Here is a 23,849-nt window from a genome sequence, read left to right as displayed (position 1 = left end):
CATCATGTTCTTATCAATAGTTTACTCCATAGTGCTGTGTTTTGAATGAAAACAAAAGTTGTTTTGCAACGTCATTAAGAAAGTATGGGGACTCAGTTCCTTCAGGATTTTTTGGGGTTAATTAAGTATGTTTGGGGGCCGTTGCATGTAGTGCAGCCAATACTAATACTGGATTCTAACCTATGCATAAAAATCAGCAGTAAACACTTAACAATGTGTGTACTGGACGCTACTGGTGTGTTTACTGAAGCTGCTCCCCTGGGGTTGTACAGGAACTGAGGAAAGGTGTTTTATACAGTGTTATACGTATGATGCTAATGGGACTGACTGACTAAAGGTTTAAGACAAGAACCAAATTGTGATGGCTAGAGGATTAGAACATCTGTATAACTCCAGCTCTCGTGGAATGTTCCTCATCTGCAGTGGTCAACGCCTTTTAAAAGGCCAGTTTGGGAGCCCATGACCTCTGTCCATCAAAGGTCAGAGCACAAGAACCCGTGCAACAGAAGTCCCTCATCAGCACGTTTGTTAAGATAAACACTGACAGGGATTTACTGTACTGTATGTTACCATAGCTGGGATGTTATTATGGACACAGTTTACTAAGCTTCTGCAAACATTATTAAACCTTGTCATTTCATAACAATAAGAAATCAAACATTCAAATTTTTCAACTTGGAAAAAGTTATTAAAAAAACAGTAAAATGAAAACAAAAGCCAATAAGTTAACTAATGACTCTACGGAGGCAGCTTGTGACTAAACATTTTACTCATCATTATTAAAGGCTTTTATTTCCTCGTGGCTTTTACTCTACACATCAAGACTGAGGTCATTGGCTCTCTCATTAAAGATTCATAAAACCAGTTCTAGGGATATGGAGAATTTATGAAACATTCCCTCTGCCTGCTTATTACTGTAAAATTGCTGATATGCCGGTGGGTGACGGTCTAAGAAAACAATGATACATTTCTTTGCATACAAAAGCCACTGAAGATGCAAAAGAGTTGCACGGAGCACTCTGTAATGGAGGGCATCGGCGTAAGCAAATACATATTTTGATGCTAATATCGCCAACATGATGATGTCTCGCACATAATACCAATTTTGCACTTCCTCTACCAACGCTGCCTTTGGTGGATCATTATGCATGGAAATGACTGGCATGCGAGGAGAAACAGAGGAATGGGAAAGGATGGCACAGATAAAAGCGCTTTCCCGTGCGCCAGACGAGATAAATCAGGTGCGCAGTTGGAAGAGGCAGGTAGACGGACGGATGTAAAAAGGAAGAATGGGGGCAGAAAAGTTAAATGACCAGTATATATGTCTAGCTTTGGTGTTTATGAAATGGAACTAATGGTGTCGGAGGTGGCGGAGTCCGTCTTCTCGCCAATCTGGGGGAATCTCTATTTCAAGTCGTATGGACGGCGACCTGCTGCTGCGTTTGCTCACGTGTGTGTGTGTGTGTCCGCCCGCTTCCATGCGCTCCTGCACACTCGTGTGTCCGTGCGTACTTTAGGTGCGTGCTCGGTTCGTTTTTTTTTTTTGTTTCGGAGCATATTTGTGCCCATTGTGTGCGCGTGTGTGTAAAAATTAATCAAAGCGGGGGCGATGATGAACAGTTTCTGTAGAATTCTGTCAAAGGTTAAGAGCTAGTTATTTTTAAGAATGACATGAATCTCGGGGAGACAGTGATTGCCTAAATGACCACTGTAATTACCAATTACTTCTTGAAGCAGAGAATATATTCACGGCATGTAGCCAGCTAAATACAGACAGGCATTAGCCCATTTACGTACTAATGCACATAATTTAGATCCTGAAAAGGGCAGATGGGAACACAATGGAAGATATAATAGATACCATCTAATATCATTCCAAAAAGAATATTGGATTCATAGGAGATGAATATTACTTTGTGTCAGATTGTTTTTCCATAAAACATTCAAAATACATTTCATCTTTCCCCCGCTCTTGTTCCGTGCTTTTCTCCCTCTCTCGTTCCCTTTTGTACGCTGCCACCGTCACGCTGTGATCGCTAACGAAGGGTATTGCAAAGGAGACTTTGTGTGGAGACACTTGCCTGTCTGGCAGGCTATTATCCCCCTTCTGCATTAAATGACAATGAGGGCTTGACACGTTTCACGCAACTAGCCTGGCGTCGTGCACTAGTTACCTGGCCCCGTCTGCGGCGCGCAGTTCAGAAGTGAAACTTTTGGAGACTTTCTCCCCCCTACACACACACGCACACACACGCACACAACACACAACAAAAGAGGCCAGAATCAGACAGAATACACAGTATATTGCTCAGATCCAGGCTCGATTCCTCTCTGTCACCCGGCAAATGGAAACAAGGGAAGTTGAGGAGATGGAAAACATGGAGGAGAGAAAAACAATGGCTGACAGGCCTGACTGGCGAAAGGATATTTACTAAATTAGACATAAACTGCAACACTCTGCATCTCCGCCGAGGAACTTGTAAAGTCTTATAAATAAGTAAAGCGAAATGACAGAGCGGGAGCACGCGAACAAAAGTGGTGTACAAGTTCTGACCCAAAGTGGGAGCACATACTGTATGCGCCCGCTTGTATGTGCTTGGGATGTTTTTGAGTCGGGGGGATAATGAGTTGTCGTTGCATCCACTCGTCTCCACTCCACAACAACCCCCCCCCCCACCACCACCACCACCACCACCACCACCACGCTCTCTTCCTCCCCGTCTCCCACTTCTAAGCGTCACTCCGTCACCTCCGCTGTTGTCAGTCTTTTCCGAGGCTACTCCTTCGCAGGATAATGGGGGGGTGGGGGGCGGCGGCGGTGGTGGTGGTGGGGGGTGGGCCACGTTTGCTCTGGATGTAATCTTGTCTGCGTTCTGTCTGATAAATACTTGGAGGAGAAACTGATTATTAGAGTTGGCGGCCGAGATCAAAAAGGGAGACGTGCCAAGAGAAGGGCGAGCGTTTTTTTTTTTTTTTTTTGAATCTGAACTTGGAGCATATGAGTTCACCCTCTACCCTCCTGCCCCCCCCACCCCCTCTTCACCGCATTGCTCACTCGTTGCAAAGTCATGTCCGCGCCGGCCGCGACCCGTTTGAAAGGGATTATCTTATTCCGTGTGGGGTTTTGCTTTAGTGAGTGCTGGCACTACATAGAAAGCAAATCCATACGGGGCCCTTCGATTCACATTGTAATGATAGTAAGAGCAATGGGGGGGGGGGCACTATTGCTTCTGAGCCCCCCCCCCCTCGCCAGCATATCATCCCACCCTCTTCATCCATGCACAGCCCCATCACAGAATGTGTCAGGATTTAAAACGGGACAGGATATTTTTAAGTAGCAGAAACAAAGTGTGTTGACTGTATTTATATATCATTTTTTTCCACTTTCCTCCTGTCATCTCCTGCCAAAGCTGTTTAGCGGCAGCATTGTCACTCCTCTTTTTTGCCACCGGTTCCATACTCTCACTTCTTCCCCATCTTTTCTTTATCTTTAAACAATACCTGCGTTTTACACTGGCAGCACTTTTTTTTTAGCTGTGTCTTTATTTTCTCTCCTCTATGTTTTTTTTTGGCATCATCACTTTTGTTGGCAGTTGTCGTCAATAGTTAATGCCTCAGTGAAAAGGGGTGACAAACAGCAAGCCATTGGAAAAGAGGGGTTTGTTTGTTGGCGTTTATGAAGCGAGTTTGTCTCCGCACCGCGCACACACTAACCTTAAAGTACTGCAGATGCCCTGTGCACTTCATGTAAAAGTAATCAGTTTTTATTTTTTAATTTTTTTTTTGGTTTCTTTTAAGGCCTCTTTTTCGTACCCTGACCTGGAACCTCCACACAATTAAATAGGTCCAAAAAATGTTCAGTTCACTGTGCAGTCTTGCCTTATCTTACTATTATCATATGTCTCAATATCATTCTATACTATAATGCTACTGCTCACTGTACGTACAGTACTTGTACTATTGTATATTTTCCCTCATGCCAGTAGTAACTTAGCCTACAAAACAACAACACTGTGAGAAAGGATCTCTTCAAACAGATGACAAAATGGACAGTTCTCTGCTCCTTCTGTGAGGATTTTGCGCTTCTTGCATTTAGAGACAAATTCTACAAACTCCATGAAGTAGCACCAGGCCACATTTACTCCATCTCTTGTTCATTTCATCTTCAGATTAGCACTATAACATAAGGAAGTAAGATGATTTGAAGTGATACCAGTGATGACGCCAGTTCTCTTTAACTGTTTGCATTCAGCGACAGCTTGATTTATGACATTTTTCTAAAAGGACAGGTGTGACATTTATTTAATAAACCATTTAATTAAATTAATATGCAGACACTTTCACAATTGCTTAACTAACGTATTTTAACATTTTTAATATTATTTATTATACAATTAGTCAAAACATAAAAATGTAAACATTCCATGAGGATTAGCTTTTTAACAAATAGTTGATATTTTATAAACGCCCCAAACAATTCTGTAATGAAAATGTATGTTAGTTAAAAAACAGAGAACTAATCTAAAATGTACTGAGAAGCTACAGTAGAAGCTTGATTATAAATAGGGACAAATTTTGAGAGATTTTGAAGTCTTATAATTTTGTTAACCTTCATAGGTGACAGTGTTGGTTATATCCTGCTTTTGTAAAAGCCCTGGAGCTTCGCTGAGTGATTTTAGTGACCTTTGAATTTTTAGTTAACACATATCTGATATGTTGGCGATTTAGGATCAGAGGAAGTTTTTTATTCACATAAAATAAGACGTCTAATAAATTAATTTATAATACAAATATGGAAATGAAATAAAAACATGATTTTAGTGCATTTCATCTAAAAATCAGTAAAAGTGAGAACACTGTTACCACTCAAATGCCATGGCTGTGAAGCCATGGCATTTGAATGACACATTGATGGCCACGACTTGTACGTGGCATGCCAAGAGTCCAGAAGATAGAACCAGTCTGGATCGGAGCGGGCCAAGAGCTTAGTGGGGAGTCCACAAACTGCTCAAAGCTGACATTTGTGCCTCCAGGAGGTACACAAACAGGGATAGACAGACAGTCAGATCCAACTGGAGAGAAGGAGGGGGGGGGCAGCTGTCTTCATCTCTCCATCACTCTCATTTAATTGTTTTTCCATTGGAGATGTTGTACACAGATAACTCACTGTACATTATTTCTCCTCCTGTGTTGTCTCCAGCAGAAGTGCCATTTTGAGAGCAGGCCCTGTCTTCGGCTGTCTGGGTGGGCACTGGTAGGTGGGGGGGCGGGGGGGCAGAACAGGGAAACTGCTGATGTGTTGTGGATCTTTTTTTTTTCCTCCACTCGCGCTGCAGTTTATTTAATGGGCTCAGGTTCTTGTTAAATCACGCAAACTGATTGCTTTTATGTACTAGCGCAGTGACTTTTCTATTTCACCAAAGACTAAAGTGTTTAAATACGGCGAATGCGGAATGAAGAGAAAGTTGTGTCCGAATGTTAGAACACGTACAATAATGAATGCGAACACGAGAAAGAAATACATTTGTATATTATCCTTCAAGCCCAAACTAATATCTTCTACGAGACAGAGAAAATGATGTGGATTGTGTTGTACTGGAGCCTGAAGGTGTCTGTAGTTACTTTGAACCTCATTTTACTGAACACGTAAAAGCTGAGGCTTTGTTAGACAATCATAAATAATGCCTCTAATTCAAAGTGCTCCAACAACTGCTAATAAGTGTATAAATTATGTTATGTCATCTGAGGTAAATAAATGCAACTACTGAAGAAAATAATAGAAACTCAGACTTGTAAACCATGTTACCCAAACACTTTTGAATCCAGGTACTAACATATCATATCCTAAAAAGTGTTTTTACGGCAGTGACTTTGGGACCAAGTTCTGCACCTCAAACTCTGGCTGCACATTGTGTCTCTACCACCAGTCGTCGCTCCCACGTGTGCAGAGCACTGCAGCCCACAGCAGCAACCTGTAAGCAGCCTTACGTGGTATTTGATGTGGTACATAACCTCTGTATGACAGGATTTACCCTACGTTTCACTTTGATCCTAAAACACATGTTAAAATGTAGAAGTATTCAAAGCCAATAGGTCACACAGCAATCCAATTGCATGGTCCAACTGTGTAAAGTACTGTAAAACTAAATACAGTACACACAGATTTACACCTGGCCATTCAAAACTTGAGGGGGCGTTCACGTGTCGTTGTCGTCTTTAGTTGTTCTCGTTACTTGTTCATGATGTCACTTCCTGTTTGTCGCTGTCTTGTAATTAGTTCCATTACGTGCGCCTGGTTAGTTTAGTATTTAGGTTCCTGTTCGTTAGAGTTCCTTTGTTGGTTCGTTGACTACGTTCATGGTAATAGTGAGTGTTACACCATCGTAGTTCCATGTCCTTGTTTGTGCGTTCTTTGGTGCACTATATTGTTTGTCATGTTCCATGTTACCTGTTCAGTGTTTCTAGTTTGCGTTGGTTTGGTAACTAACCTTGGTTAGTTACTGTTCTTTTACTCGTATCACGTAGTTAAATGACCTACATGTGCAGTGCAATTTTCTAGTTAGTTTGGTGTAGCCGCCGCGTAGTTAGTTCGTAGTAAACGACCAATCAGAGGCTGGAATCAGGTGTTCATTTTGGTGAAGACAAAAAACAGGCTTAGTACATGAGCGCTAGCGCTGCCAGCTAGTGCAAACTACAGACGACAGTACTCCAGTGGCTTAAGGTGGTGGATCAGGTTGTTCACTCACCACAGGGCTGAGTCGTCCAATGGAATTCATGTACAAGTGCAAGTGGCTGCATGAGATTCTGCGTGCGTTAAATTTGCTCTATGACATCATATAGTCTAAAATACTTAAATGCAGCCTATGCACAAAAGTGCATTGTATATGATACATATATGATATTTGAGGTTATCATTTTAAGTCAGGCGTCGTCTTCTGATAATCATCACTACAATTCATTCTTAATTGAGTAAACATTAAGCAGTAACTGAGCTTCACTACATTCCCTGCAGCCGCTCCCCGTTCTGACTCGACGCTGTCTAACTGTGGACCGAGGGCTCAGCAGAGTGGGATCTGTTGAGATCAACAAAACTGTTGTGCGTGGTGCCAAAGCAGCGCTGACGACTTCCATGAGCCGCGCTTTCCAGCAGAATTATGCAGTGCGCCATGAAACGGGTCTGCATCCACTTCGACAAGGACTCTTTGTTTTATGCTTTTGCCCCACCATGTGTCACTGACTTTAAAGCCTTATAAATACAGCTGATATATGAAATTGGTATTAAGCTGCCATGTTCTTTATCTTCCCTGCGCTTGTTTCTACGACTTTTATCATGAGAGGGAGCGGGGAATGAAGGGAACATGAGAGAGCCCCGCGTTTTGGTTTCTTTTTTTAAGACAAGCCTGATGGAGGGTTCCGTTCATTTTACTCAGGGCACTTTGTGTTGATAGCGTACTGTGCACATAAGAAGCGTGCGGTGCTAGAAATAATTGTTCTTTTCATGGCAAGAAAGGCCATATCAATTAAGGGTAAACAGTCTCCTTAGTTATTACAGTACAGCTCAGCGGCGTTCCAGCGGCTGCATGTGTCTTTTTCCCACTGTATGTGTACAAACAGTATTTAAATGAAAAACACCAACAACGTGCGCTTACTGGCGACTGCTACTGTGTAATGGCTGCACGACGAGGCGACGGTGCCTGGAAGCAGAACGCGCTCAAAGAAACAATTCATTTCCTGCCTAAAACACTTCTTTTGTAGCTCAAATGCTTTAACCTATTACACAACGGCCTATTGAGGGTTGACTCCGGCTCCTTACTTTCATTTTGCGCAGAAGCTTAGGCGTATACACTGTGGGCCTATTATTTCTCATCGCCTGGGGACTGGATCTTAAAAGGAAACCGATATATTGTATAGAAAATAAGCAGCTGGAAATCACCCGGGAGTGCGGAGATGCGTTTGAAATAGCCACAAGTAGGCTCCTCTTTGACCCAGTGCGATCGCATTACTGTACAGTCGGAACATTTTTTGGTAAAAACACGTCACTTGTCACATGACAGCGTTTTAATATTCGGGATGGTACCAAACCTTCCACTTGAAATAAATCCTCAAAGATGCGTCACAACCCCCCTCGCCGGGCTCATTGATTGATAGTCTACACACTATGCTTAATGTACAAGACACCAACACGGCATAACACAACTAAGACGTCAGCAGCCAGAACTCAATCCACTGTATAATTAGGTCTCTGTAGACGTAGCATTAAACAAGAAGAAAAGATGCAACTCATCCATAAGCTCTCTTATAATTGTTAGCATCACTCAGAGCAGATAGATCATTACCTGCATTAATGGATGAAGAAGAGTGATAGTGTTTCATGATGACGTTGGCCTTTGACCCCACTTGCATGTTCCTGTGTCGAGCTGGATCAAGATGAGTGGCTTTGATGGCTAAGGAGGTGGATCTGAGGCATAATTAGATGAGGCACGGCGAGAGTGGTACTAAATTGCAGTGTGATGTGGACACTTTAAGATCACAGTTCCTGGAAATATCAGTTACAAAATCCAATCATTGTCTCTCTTTTTTTTTCTTTTTTGGCGACAGTGGAAAAGAGAGACTCCCTTTAACGTAAGAAGCCTTGAACAGAACCGAGGCTCCGGGTGGGAGAGCGGTCGGCCGTCAGCCTGGGATGGCTGCTGTGGGCTCATGGTGTAACAAATGGCACAACACAAAGTATAGTTTTATGATGCTCTTTAAAAATAACATATTTAGAACCAAATAAAAAATAATATCTAAGTATAAGCTACTCTAAAGTATACATTTAATTATCTTTAACAATCAATTACCTCAGTAACCTTAGGAAATGTAGTTTGATCACATTTTACAAAACGTTAAGACGTTCACAAAAAAAGTTAGTTTGTCTCATGATTTTACCGACCTGTCTGTAATGAATAAGCACCACATGTGATTACAAGTGTGCACCATCAGAGGAAGCCACATATCGCTTCCCAAGCCACGGCCCTGAACGTAGGATAATTAATCATACAGAACTTTCTTTTCAGTTTTTGTAAATTTATTTAAGGTTGACTAAGACGTCCGCCACATCCTCTTCAAGTCAACACTGTTTGACGTCTGCCGTCTCGTTATGCAGCAGTTGTGTGGGTATCTGTGGGTTACAGCGCATCAGATGCTACATGTATAGAATGAGTTTAATGCTTTACCTGCGCTGCAGCCTCACAGGCCTGACTCTGCGACGTCTTGAGGTAGAAATAACACTTACACGCACTTTTCTTTTATTTGGATGGGGGTGGGGTGTGTGTGTGTGTGGGGGGCAGGTGAAGGAATTAAAATACCTAGCGATGCCGTGGTGACAGGCGGGATACCAGAAGATTACTGCAGTCAAGGCGCCCGCCTGCGACCGCGCCGCGCGCTAGCAACGTGCGGCTGAAGTGGAGCCCCGACTTCAGCGTGTGACTAAAGAGTTGTGTGAGAAAGAAGGTCAGGGATTACGAGCGAACAAGACCTCGGTCTCATCGCCACATTTCCGCCCGATCATCCAGGCTGTAAACACACGACCGACCGGTGCCAAATGTGGCCTTACGCTTTTTGTCGCTGTGCCAGCAGCAACATCCCCTGGTGGGGCCCAGAATGATGCATCTCCTTTGATACATTCTTAAGCACACATCAGACACAGTCAAATATTAATCTGTCATGCTCGCCAGCCAAACAACATCTGTCTCAAAACATGAACTAACATTCTTAGTTTTTTTTTGCTTTGCCTTTTTTTTAGGCTTGCGTGAATACGCCCTTCCAACTTCACAACACTCACCCACACAGCCTCGCGCGTGTTTGTGCAGTTATTTACCAATTCATAAAAATTCAAATACTCCGAATAAAATGTATCAAACAGAAGAGCAACCATAAGCATGAGAACACATCAGATTTATTCTGCCTTCCTTGTTTACCGGTTCACGGAACACCGCATGCAAACAGAATGCAAATGCATCTGATTGAATCAGGTGATGCCGAGGTAATTGTATTTGGAGAAATGTCCAAGATTTTTTTTTTTATCATCAGTGGGGGGTTTTCTTTATGAAATCCGTCTTAAACAAAAGCTATCATCACTCCGGAGCCGTGTGATCTTCCTTTGTCACATGCGAATGTGGATGCGTCTTTAATTTCCTTTCAATTAAAAGTAAATATTCGCCTTTATTTTTTTCCCCCACTGTGAAATCCAAACAAGACGAGTCAACATGAGCAGACAGGTGAGGAATATTCATTTATATCTGCCTGCCGCTTTTTTTTCTCCCTTTCCTTTTTTCATCGTTGATGCTGATGATGTGATTCAACAGGCAACACTGTGCCTATCAAACACGAGCACACACACACACACACACACACACACACACACACACACACACACACACACACACACACACACACGGGCGCTTGCAACCCAGGAAGGAAAAAAAACAAAAACAGAAAGCCTCCTGCCGACTTGTCTTGTTCAAAACTGGATAAGGAAGACAAACACCAAACAAGTGCAACACAACACAAACTTTACTTCATCATTAAATGTCTGTTAATCCGTGTCTCCTGTAGTTACAGTTGCTTTGATCACAGCAAAATTGTTATGAAGTTGCAACTTTTTCCTTGTCAGGCGTCTGGTTTCTCCTCCTTACACGTATCAATACAATGACAGAAGTGTTGCTCACTGAAAGCCACCGCTGGGAGTATATTTAAATCCATCTGCATCTACGCACTGCTGTGGGTGATATTAACCACAATCTCACATACTGGGATGAAAACACTGATGATGAGTGTAGAGTCAGCAGCTAATGGGAGGTTTATTTACTGCAGCCTCTTGTGTTCACTCTATGTGCATGTCTCTTTGGGTCACGGTCTTCTAGACCGTGTCTTATCCTTGGGTTCATTCATTCGTCCTTCTCAGACTGGACACGCCCAAAACCAAAACCATAATAACCATCTACACCACCTTATGGGTCAGATTTGATACACACAAATCAGCCTTTGTGCCCAGTGTGCCACGGCAGAGGTCGCTGAGAACAGATGGCCATAGGTCCACGTCTGACAGAGTGTGGTGTCCAGGTAGAGATGCGATGGACCCAAAGCAGCAAACCTGGTGTCAAGAGAGATATCGATCACCTGAGGAGATCCACTAGACATCCTGCACAGAGGCAGCCAAGGCCCACAGATTATATCATCACTGTCATTACTGACCATAGCACTGTTTCTGTGGGTGCAGTAGTATCCCAGCTTCTGATACCTTCACTGCAAACATTACTGCTGTTGAATAGATTTTCCTTGTTAGACAGAAAGTTGCTTGAGATTTCTTTCGGTAAAGACATCTGACTTGTGTCCCCAAAGCTGCTTCCAAAGTTGAAGCCGTGAGTAAAACAAACAACTCTGTATTGGATTTTCTCATTCCACATCAGGAAGGCCACTGGTTTACCTTAAGTAATACTGAGTGAAGGACTTGATTGAGTTTCACTGATGTCATTACTGGTGTCATTACGAGGTCACATTTCAGTGTGTAATATGATATAAATTTCGTTATCCCACTTCCTCTGTCCCTCTCTCTCTCTCGCCCTCTCTCTCTCTGCGCTACGAGGGGACTCCTATTTGTGCTTTTAAGCTCGTCTTCTTTGTGCCCCACACACCATGATGGATGGTGCCATCCTTTACAAATGCTTTATTGCACCTGTCATTAGCCAAAAGTGGCACAGGCGCACAGTCAGAATATGCACGCGTGCAAACCCACACGCAACCCCCCCCCCCCCCCCCCCCCCCCCCCCCCCCCCCCCTGCACTTACAGAGGTATGCAGCTGTTTGCGCAGACACATTGAACGCTATACCATTAATCTATGCACTGCACCAGAGCAGCGCACCCAGCTGCTGAGAGATGGAGGGCTGCTATGTATGTGCATTATAAAAGGTGTAGTGTGATTAATCTGGAGGAACACAGATGGTCACCTCCTACTTCCCAGATAACTCACTGGGGTGCCCTCTCTGTACTCTAACAGGGACTTTACACAAGACGTTCAGTTTGCCAGTCATGTGAAAGTCTTGGCAATGTCATCACAGGCTTAAAATACCTAATTCACAAATATGCATTTACTGTACACACACTCATTGCCCAGACATTTCAGTCTTGACCAGTGAAGTGGACTCACTGACTGAATGAATGCTCAAATAGGGGACTTAAACACAAAACGACTTAATGAATGCATGGTGACTCTGGGAAAGCGGTGAAGAGACAACAGTGTCTCTTAAGCTGCTCCGACAGGTTGGACTCAAAGCACAGGCTAATGTCAGGGTGTCTGTCCAACCGCCGGGCGATGCAGAAAGACAGTGACCCTGAACAAGACAGTATATCCCACATACAGTAAATGCTTTAAAGAGACTGAATGAATGGTGAATTAGTCAGAGCCCAGACCTCAGCCAAATAAAGATCCAGATGTGGAGTGAGCTCAGGAGAGCTGTTCACACCAGACGTCCTAAGAACATGGCCGAGCTGAGGCCCTTCTGTAAGTGAGAACGCTCCCTCGCTTCTCCTGAACATCGGGCCGTTTACTCCACAGCTACAGGAAGCGCTCGCGCCAGGTTGCCGCTGCCAACGCTGGTTCAGGCACTATTTGAAGCCTCGCTGGCATTACACCTTTAACAAAACCCTTTATGTCTAGCGTGTTTAATGGTATCAAGTATCAGATCATTCATTCATTGACTTTGTTGCAAAAAAAACATTGTTTCTCATCAGTGTCTCTATTTGTATTTTTAACCTATTTTATTTTAAGAAACAAACAAGAATCCCCACACTGTCAGACACATTTTATTATTGTTTCCTTATTGAAAGACTTTCATCGTCTTCTATGGCTTTCGGGCTGCGTGAAGGTTTCCTGTTGCAGTTACAGGCTACAGGGAGACGGGTAGAAAGGCTCAAACCACACAACTCAGCCCTTTGCACCGTCGTAACTTGCTTCAAAGTTCACTGTTGCCTATGGCTGATCACTGTCACCCACCGTCTCACCACAGCAGCCTGAGGTTAGTTCTAAAGTTCCAATAGCTGAATCCCAGCAAGTATCTGGTTGCCGCGACCCGACGCTCGGGAGGATTTTTCGGATAACAGATGTTCGCGTCCTGGATGTTTTTCAGGGGAGGCCTCATGCAAAATAAATAAGGGCGGCACATTTTATTGAAGTATGATTTGGGGGGGGGGAGGGGGGTTAAAAATGGAGGACAAAGAAAGAAGGGAAAACGCAGGAGAGGAAGAGAAGGGGTCTTAAATCATAAATTATTTTACTCATATCCAGCCATGTTGATGTACGTCGGAATGGTAAATAATGCATCAGCCTGGCGCATAATTAGGACAACAACGCTATTATTTTCCCTCACTCACACTTCCACATAGCTATGTAGCTGTGGTTCGACTCCCCCTTCCACTGTAATGGATGGAAAGGCCACCTGATTGATCGGTTAAAAAAAGCTCACTAAATGGCCTTTAAATGCTGCCGTTGGATTCGCACAGTATGTGTGAACGCGCGTCCGAGGAAGAGAATGCCTCTTTTTTTTTTTTTAGATTCACTTTCAGAGCTAAACAATATAGGTTATCATGCGAATGCTCATTATCATTTAGACACCAAATAAGCAAAGTTAATGTGTCCTAGAACGCAGGAGGCGCCCAGGTAATGTTTGATGCACATGCACGTCGGCGTCACACATTCATTACGACGCGAACGCCGCCACCGGTGATCGTAATGCAATGTGACAAAATGCAAAGCGCGGTTAAAAGAAAAGCGGGAAAAATAGACAGGGAAGAAGAAGAGGATATTATTTAATATATGTGTCTGGGTTTGTGTGGGTGCGCGTGTGTGCGTCTCGATTTTCTCTGCCAGGAGATAACACCTTTTGGAGAACCTGCCTTGAAGCATTATCCCCCAGACAGGATACATGGCTAATCTTCGGCTTTGAGCCATTACACTACATTTATCTGTGACCCCCTCTCTCTTTATATCATTACAGTTAAAGTCCATAAAAGTGTGTTTAGACAAAGATGAAGGCATTACCTGCTCAGAAACCCCAAGTGCTATTAGAGGCTTAGGCCCCCGCCGATGTGCGCTGGATATTAAATATCCTTTATCTTAACCCCCCCCCCCCACACACACACACACACACACACACACAGCTCTCTGGGTAAGCTGATATCTTACTCGGCCCTGCCTTATATTGCCATAGACGTAATAAATACACAGATATCAATGGACCAAGTTTGTCCCGGTCCCAAACGATTATGTGAGGCATGCCCCCCCCCCCCCCCCCCCCCCCCAACCACCCCCCGCCCTCGAGCCGTTTCTGTAGTGGGAATAGCAGAAGAGGTTTTATTTATTTCTGTAGCAGGATAAGAACAGATATAGTTACAGAGTCAGACGCAGTGGAGGAGCTGAGTGGGTTATCTGCTAAATTCAAGTGGCAGGCCAAACCAGCCAGACCCCCACACACAGACACACACGACTCTCTAAGGCCTGTAAAATGCACACACACACACACACACACACACACACACACACACACACACACACACACACACACACACACACACACACACGAGGGAAGATGTGTGTACATCAGTGGGAGCAGACCACGGTGACCTTTAACATACTGCACCCATGTACAACCAGCATCACGTCGTACAGACGGAGGGCACAGGCCATGACATCAGAGGAGAAACAGCTGACTTTATTGTCTTAAGGACATTTGTAATATGCACCTAATCTTAGCCAGTGATGTGACACTCTTTAAACAGGACACGATTCTCCAGGGCGTAGAAACCCAAGGATCAGCTCTTCAACGTGTGATGTCATCACACTGGAGCACTGCATTCATGCTACAGTTTGAGGGCAGTTCGTCAACTTCAGCTGAATTTTTCATGTGCAAGGACGGGTTGATGGTATAAACTGTGTAGAATTCATAATGACCCCACTTTCATTCAATTCAAGATGCACACACGTTTGAAAGTTTGATAGGAAATTGCAGAACCATACGCATGCATCTGTGTCATTGTGTTAACATGAACTATTTGCCCCTAGTTTGCTCTGTAATGCATGACTGTTACTACATGCACTCCTCAGATCATCATAGCCTTTTAACCCTGAGTATGTCCTGTGTCCGCATTGAGTTTATGAAAAGGCAATAATCAAAAAGCAACACTGCGCGTTGTTATGGTTCATTGTTTATTGCATGTTTCAGCTTTGTCAGCGAGGGCTTTAAATTGTCGCACCATGCAAATATATTTGCCTAAATTCTCAGTGCCTTTTTCGTTCTTTTTAATAAAGCAGATTTAATTACAGTACATACATTTTTCAGAAACGCAATACAAATTTTTGGTATTGTTCTAAATTAAACAAAAGAACATCTTTCTCGACAGACAGTAGGGAGGTCATGTCTAGAGGACCATCATCAGCAAACAGGAGAATTTGAGCTTGCATTCCAACATCATGTTGTCCAAGATTTAAAACAGAAAAGCATTAGAAAATTTTTCATTGATTTACGTAGATTCACCCACCACGTGTGTTTGTATGACAAGGAAAACCAAAAGTGACCTACAATTTTAAACAAGACATTTTTTCACCAACCAGTAAACAGTGTTTTGCTGAAAACCTGGACCTCTGGTGAGTTAAAGTGCTCTCATCATATGTCAGTGGATAAAACATGGATTTGCTGAAATATATAAACATACAGTACCTCCTGTTATCGTGTTACACCAATTAATAACTAACTGATGGTGTTAAACGTTAATGTCACTCTTTTGTCTTTAACATATTTTCTTATTAGCCTCTTACTAGCAACAGTTTAACATTGTGTGTTCTCTTTGCTCTTTTCATTGGTTTTATGTTGAGGCTCAGCTGGAAAAAAAAAACTGCTGTGACGTACTTCCACCTACCAATCAGGATCTGGCTCTCAGGATTTACTGCCCAGTCCCGATGCAGCAGATTATCTGGGATTGTGAATGTTTAACTACTAATAGATAATACCTAAATATGTTTTAACTGATTGTGGCTTCATAAGTTAGGAATACGTTGTGCAACAAGGACGTGCTTGTGATTTGGGTTTTCAGGGGCTTTAAGACCTCAGCATGCTTAAAATGACATGGAATGACTTGTGGTAATATATACAACATTTAATCTGAGGTTTAAAGGGGAAAAAAGTATTAATGCTCTTGCCCAGTGGCCACACTTGAAAACGTGAGCCATCATAGCCTCCTCTTCAATGCATTCCACTGCCTCTCTGATCTCTTTCCAAGGGTTGTGTTTTTCTAGTCTCTCCAGTGCACATTTGTGGACAGCCTCTCCTCAGCTTCATTCATATACACATCATATACTGTACATAAGCAGTGAAGTAAGCACTTTCATATTCCCACAAACCCTAACCCCCAACCCTAGGGTTTAGCCCCTAAATGTCATTTGTTCAAACAAACATTCACATTTCTTGGCATAAATAAAGTGATTTCAGTAAGTTGACGAAGCATCGCAGAGACCACAAAAAAGTAGGTAAACGTTAAAATACAGCATTTATTGTGATTTACATGCAGAAATAAAAATTTGCCCAGATCTGGTCTTAGATAGATCGGACGTCTTTACTTCAGGATAATTATGCAGAATTTGTTTTTTTGATGGGAGCGTGACGCCGTTACACCGTTGCTGGCTTTAATAAAACACAGAGTGGGCTCATTTTCTTCAGGTCTCCCCCTTTTTTCCTCTCTCCCTTGCGTCACATGTGCTCCCACTCCCCCTCGCGCCGAGTCACTTTCACAAGTTTCATTACCTCTCGGAGGGCAGCCCTGCTAGCTGGCAGGGGAGACGGCTGTGTGTCTCCTAACTCTAACCCGCCGTTCCCCAGAGTGTGGAGGTCAATGAGATTAACCTATAGCTCTTTTTTTTCCTTCATTACGCACTCCAAATTACACCCACTTACAGACAGGGGAAAGAAAGAGGAACTCATATATGGGCTGATATCTATTTAAAATCTAATCCCTTTGGGTGAATTGCGCAGCCTTTCCATTTCTCTTATGTTTCTGCCTATTGCCTCCGGGCTCCACTGTACCATAGTGCCACTCAGGAAGGTGCTATAACCTTGCTTCTCTTCATACTAACTTTGGATTCTTCTACACTAACACAAGGGGCACTTAAGATTACAGCACAACTGCATATTTTCTGTTCTGTTTCTGCCCAAAAACATCACACACTGATGTTTTCATACAGGTAACCATGCAATTTTCCTGATTATTTATTTATTATTTATTGTGAGTTCCTTTTGGTTGCACATCAAGGCTCCTAAATATTTCCTAGAGAGAACATTGTTGTCTTTTCTTATTGAACATCACATTGATATGTTTTGTAGTCTTGTAATCACCAAAGCAGTTGCTGATCTTAGTAGGAAAATACATGTGGATGAACAGCTTCCTCTCGTTGACTGGAGAACGTAACATGTTCCCAAATGGGAGACCACACCGAGACGTTTCGTTATTGTTGACCTATTCTGTGTATACATGTGCTGTAGCGTGCAGGACATCTGGAGCTCGCTGCTTTTCTTCCTCTGTTTAATATCATATAATGTATACAGTGGGCAGAGGAATGATGACTACTGCTGGTTGATGTACAGCATAATCTACCTTTGTTGCAGATGCCTGTCACGATCATTCACTAACTTCAAAGCAATACGTTACATTCATTTGTCCCACCCCTGTAGTTTAGTTTGAAGGATATTTACTAAATGCATGTGACTATACTCATGGGCAGAACAGCCGCAATATTGGCCTCTGATTGGATGACGTCAACAGCTGGTGTAATTCAAAGGAAACCAAACTTGCTGACTGGAGGCTTTGCAGATCAAATGCACCAGAGTAGCTGCATTCAGTGTGAAAAGTTTTATTCAGTGGCTACTTATCTAAAGCATAATTCCAAAATTTTAAGCTGCACTAAACAATGCATTGTAAACTAAAGTAAAAAGTGATCAGATAAGATCAAGTATTTTCACTTGGCAATTACTTTTTCCTGTCTATTTATCAGACAAATTAGATAGATATAGAAAGGTTGTGTAGCACATTGCAGAGTGAGGAGACGATGGATTTGCCACAGGGGCGCTGTGGTGACTTTTGATGCCGTTGTTCAGTTTTTTGACATGTTCTTCATTACCTGGCTGAGACCAAACATGACTCATGTACTCATGTACTTCTTCCATTTGTCATGTGATTAATTGAATTCTGTCGAGTTGCAGTTACTCTTATCCACCACAGGTGTCGCCAGATTACCCAGGACAAAAGACCATGACTTGTAACTGTATTGTAAATTGAATTGTATTATAAGAACCCACCCAACAGACACACAATCGACCTTCAAAAATACGGTTAAGATACAGTAATGTCAGTAATTGTTGTGACATTGATGCAATGTTGAAACACGCATGTCGTTAGCGGTTAGCACGCTGTCAGTCGCTAGCTTTAGCCAAAAACCAACACGCTGGACGCTGTGACCTGCGCGCTAACTTTGACTACTAAAACAAAGTCCAACTCCTGCTGGGTAAACCAAGAATCTGATGCCTTATCTGAACCTTACCAGGGGAACAGTGTGCTGGTCAGCAGTTCTTGAAGTTGATCAGCTGGAGGATACGATGAGCGATGAGAGCATCACGGCGGCGGGTGTGACGCAGTAGGCAGCGACTGGGCACATGTAACTTCCTGGTTATGAATAGCCTCTGCGGAAAGGTCAATGCCATGACAACCCTGTGATGGATGTCACAGACGTCCAATTAAATTCTTCTAAAAAAAGCGCCTCGGAGGCCCCTGTGTGTACTTATTAAATATAAAACAGCTAAATCAAAAGTCTCAGGGCCCGCTTCTCCGTGCCTAACGCCGACGAGGGCAACCAAGAGCGTTTTTTACTCCTCAATTATTCATGTTTTTGATGAGAGGGTCAATAAGGGGAAGAGCACTCATTATGAATGTTTGGATCTAAGCACAAAGGTCACGTTGCACAAACACACACAAAAACACACATCGTTACAGGCAACTTTTTTTTTTTCCTTCTCGCCGGTTTTCTCTCCAGATAAATAGGAGCGAGCAAAGAACAATCCTCCCGTGCTTTGAAGAATGCAAATATTTGTCACCAGGTTGTTGAAGCTTTCTTTCCCCCCCCCCCCGATCTATCTCTCTTTCTAGCTTGGTCGCCCTCACTTACACACATTTGCACTCGTGCAAACACACAAGCCGCTTTGAGGAAACTAGGACAGACAGTCAGGCCGTGAATAAGAGGATGCGTGGTTTTTTCTTGTTTGTAGCACTGTATTTTTTGGGCTTGTGGAAACTTTCGGCACATCCACATGCGAGCGTGTTCAGTACATACGGGGAGACACACGCTTTTGAATCAGCGACTTCCTTCCTAGTTCTCTTCCTCAAGTCCAGCAGTGAAAAGTCCTCTCACTTTTTAAGCCTACCTTTGGTTGAACTTATGCTTCTCTTTTTTTTCCCCTACGTCTTGTGTATCCATTCTGAAATTATAGATGGGGATAATAATAATAATGTCATTTTGTACCGGAATCTTAGTCATTACCTGCAGTAAAGTGCTTCTAATTGATACCACCAGAGAGATAATGATTACAATGCCCTCCAGGAACATATTATTGCAATATTAACCTTTGTATATACTTTTATGCAGAAGACTCTGGCACATTAAGGGATCTCTAAATCTTACTTGTGCGGTGTAATGCCATTACAAAAGAATGGATACTCGGAGGTGTGCCCTTTTCCTGATTAAGTGTGTCCAGGGGTTTGCAGCCATCTTCAGGAAATGGATGACATGAAAGTGCAATTTCCAATGTATCTCTCTACTCTTTGCTTTCTTTTACATGCTCTCCTTCATAGCGTAGCGGCTGCCCTCCTCATTCCTTCACCCGAGTGTGATCGCATGCGTCTCGTGTGCTGTGCGTGTGCAAAACAGTGGCATGTTGTCCCATCCTGCACGTATGTGTCACATGGTCGCGAGTGCGCGTCCATGGCGTTTGACTGCGGCGCTGCACCAGCTGCTTTGTCAAACTCCAACCGGTCTCCCCTCAGAAAGCAGTGCTGCACCACAGGCTGTTTGTGGACACAATGCCTTCATTATAATTATATGATCCTCACCCTTAACCACGCTGCTACATTCCCCTTATATGATATTACAGAGTGGAGTATTACAGCAGGTATGTGGAATGTTATGTTTGCTGTCACACCTCAGTGCAGTTTTTAGCGGTTTGACCCGATTCTGTACAGAAAGGCAGCAGCAGCAGTGAGATGATGTGAGAGACAAAACCAAGGAACCCGGGGTCAAAGGCTCTTTCTGCAGCAAAGACCAGATTAGTGGTGACAGAGGGCAAATGAAAACAAATGAATTCAGTGGGTGTCTGTCTGTGTGCATGCGCTTGTATGTAACTCATGACACAGACCTGGTGAAATCAGGGTATGTGAATTCTCTGGCTTGACCTCACACAAACTTCCACCCACGCACTTTCTCCACCCACAGGCAGTGACGGGCCTCGGCCTCTAGTAGGCGCTGCACAGATCACAGCTCCAACCCTGAGAGGAGTCACGCCGCTGCAAGTTGTGACAGTCTACAATGACATCCTGTTATAGTCAAGAGGCAAATGTGGAATATTGAATTTAATAATTATGGAATACTGCATAATTACATCCACAAGCTTTTGGTGTCACAGAAAGCTCAGCTTTTGACAGTGGAGGAATTTGTCTGAGTGTAAAGTTGGATGTGCGGCTTTGCAGCTGCTGAACTGAACATTTTCAGCAATTGATCAAACTTTTGTTCTAATCCCAGTGATGGCTGGTGCAGCTTGTGTGCTGCTTTCAGCCTTTGTTGTGCTTTTTCTTGCTGACCTGTTGCCGTTTCCCACAGTGCCTATTTTTTTAGTGCAACCAGCTGGCATTTATGTAGAAACAAGTCCTCATTAGCCAGACCTTAAGGAAAATACAGAGGTCTGAAGCATGATAAAACAAGTAAGTGGCAGGTTACTCTAGTACACTTACACTTTATATATAATAATATTAATTACAATTAGTCTAAAATCTAGACAAATCCTTTTTTAAGTGTTTATTTTTGTCTTGTTGTGTTACTATACAACATTGTACTTCAATACTTCAGAAATAAAGTTAAAAAACAAATATGGAACTATGTGGTCAACAAAAACATGTCACTTGACCCAGAAATTGTTTCTTTATTTTTCAAAGTTTTACCCGTTAACTTTAATCTCAGCTCTGCACCCTCACGCTCGGGTTGCACAGCAGGCACCTGGAGTCATTTTCCAACAATCTCGCAGGAATTCCCGGAGGTGTCGAGCAGACAACAGCAAATCAAGTGCGAACCAGATGAGATGCTGCGTGCTGTAGAAAAAAAAGAAGACAAAAAAACACCTGCACGTCCCTGCGTCACAGTGGGAACCACGCGTCCAGCAACCGTCCTCATCACGTTCAACAAAAGCACGGGACCAGAAACCTCACTCTGGGACCAAAGTGTCTCCTGCCTTTTGTTCATCTCTTCCTGGTTGCTTCGCCACAGTGTCTGCATGAAGGCCTGGCTGGACACAGGCTCCTCTGTAGAGTGAGTGTTGAGATACTTTCACCACATGACTCAGCGTTTGTTTTCTGTGAGCTCTGGTCTGAAGCGGTGCTGAACGTGTGTGGCTCAACCAGATCATCTGCAGCGGAGGTTCTGCGTGGTCTTGTTCTAGGACGTCATCATGAGAACCGGCGTCATCGCAGCATTTCATGCTTTCGGTGACCACACTCGCGATGCATTCAAGTACTTGGGATCTTTCAGCTTTACAAAAAGTTATACAGTGTGTAATGTAGTGATGTGACGTTATTTGTGTCTATATGCATGTATGTAGTAATTTGTTTCAGGGATCTTCCAACAATGAGCATTGCTCCTTTCTATTGTGTCTCTATTTTACTCTGCATTGACTTTTTCCTCCTCTTTCATACTTGCAGACACCCACTGCCACCTGCCACCAGAGGCCTCACGATCCTTCAGTGGGGCAGACGCTGAGGTGCCCCTGTGGACTGCTGGGTACTGTGACGATCAACCTCGTCCCGCTGGTGGGTAATAGGCGCTCTACAGCACCACACTGTGCATGATAATGACCAATTAACTAATGTCTGGCGAGTCTAACGTGAAAGGAGTAAATCATTTCAATCACCTGTTCCGCTGCTATTCAGCTCCACGCTGCTTTAAGTTTGGATTTTTTTTTTTTTTTTTTAGCCCACGTTGCATTCAGGTTACAGTATCTCCTAAACAACAGACTGGCAGAATCACCAGCTCTATCTGTTAGTCCAGCTGGTTTCTAATCTCGTGCCAGGTGACCATGACCTCGCTCTCTCGCTGACTCCTTTTCTACCGCTCTGTCCTGGTTGCGAGTGCAGTATGCTGGATCCCACCACAGCCGCCACCTACAGTAGCACCCCCAGTCTGTGTCACCAGGCCATCACAGGGCCGCACGTATAGACAATATAGAAACCGGAGGCAGCCTGCAGACTCCACAGCACAACATGTGGGAGAAACCAGTGATGCAACTTTTTGTCAGCCCTGCCATAACATGTCACTACTGTATGAACAATGCGATTGTGTCTTCTTTTTTTTTTTTCCTCGAGCAACGCTGACTCTGTCACAAGCTCAGCTGAACGCAATGTACTGTACAGTACCTGTTTTTATTTCCATGTGTAGGAGATGCCCTGGAAAGATAGATAGGTGCCCAGGATTTTTTGTGTTTAGTATTCTTCCCATAGTTGTAACACAAGGCCCACTTGTCCTTGACTGCTTGTTACAAATAACCCACATAATTCCCACAGGCTCAGAGATAATTCACTGATAATTTAAGGCACTGGTACTGTGTTGCATTTGCTTACACAGAAACAGACACACACACACACTCACACACACACACACACACACACACACACACACACACACACACACACACACACACACACACACACACACACACACACACACACACACACACACACACACACAAATGTGCACATTCCTTTGTTGTTCTCTCATTGTTTCCCTGCTGCTCCTGAGCTGACACTAACCTAGTAAAGCGTCCCCTTTGTTCAGAGTAACAGGAGACTGTTGCTGAAGTGTACGCGGAGGTTAGTGTGACTGGGCCCTTTTGTGGCGTGGCAGCACCTTGCACTTTCTCGGCAGTTAAGCTCCTCTTTTTACCGCGGAGCCACATTATCTGGTGATTTAAGGAAGTGCTGCTGAATCAGGTCAGGGAAGTGCTGGCAATTGTCGCAAGTTTAAAAAGGGCCCTGAGTGCCAAAGCTCGGTCGCAAAACCCCGGCACGGAAACAGTTTTTACACCACTTTGTGCGACTGTAGTAATGAATATTCCCTCTTAATGCAGTTTCCCAGGCCTGCTGCTGTATGGTGGAGTATTTTTGTACTGGGGCACCATAAAGAGATTAATTTAGTGGTAGTCTTCCCATGAGGGAATCAGTCTAATCCTACAGAGCATTAGAGAAAAGGAGACAAGAAGGAGGAGTGTGGGCAAAAAAAAAAAAAAAAAAAGAGGTGAAGAGATACGATACAAGAGGAGAGAGAAGAGGAAAGGAGGAGATAGCAGGAGAATACGGGAGAACACAGGTGGAGAGAAGTAATCACGTGTGTCCGGCGGAGGTCACCACTGGTCTGCAGGTTCTAATTATGTGCTAATAGCCACTGAGGAGGTCATTTGGAGCCATTAGCCAGCGCCTGTAGGTAGTTAACGGCCCACAGCATAACCCGGCCTCCTTA

At 43.6% G+C, this 23,849-nt stretch overlaps 1 protein-coding gene across 2 annotated transcripts in view; it reads left to right on the top strand.

Annotated features, from left to right (window-relative positions):
* The window catches only part of znf536 (zinc finger protein 536), a 309,249-nt gene that overhangs the window by 92,074 nt on the left and 193,326 nt on the right, over window positions 1–23,849 (top strand). For both annotated transcript variants that reach the window (XM_055507612.1, XM_055507613.1), the window contains one exon: window positions 22,040–22,147. The gene's annotated coding sequence lies outside the window, so the exon portion shown is untranslated. The remainder of the gene's footprint in view (window positions 1–22,039; window positions 22,148–23,849) is intronic.

The sequence above is a fragment of the Betta splendens genome, chromosome 3 (assembly GCF_900634795.4).
Source record: "Betta splendens chromosome 3, fBetSpl5.4, whole genome shotgun sequence".
NCBI lineage: Eukaryota > Metazoa > Chordata > Actinopteri > Anabantiformes > Osphronemidae > Betta > Betta splendens.
Note: the sequence above shows the minus strand (reverse complement) of the source record. Positions and strands in the feature narration are given on the sequence as shown.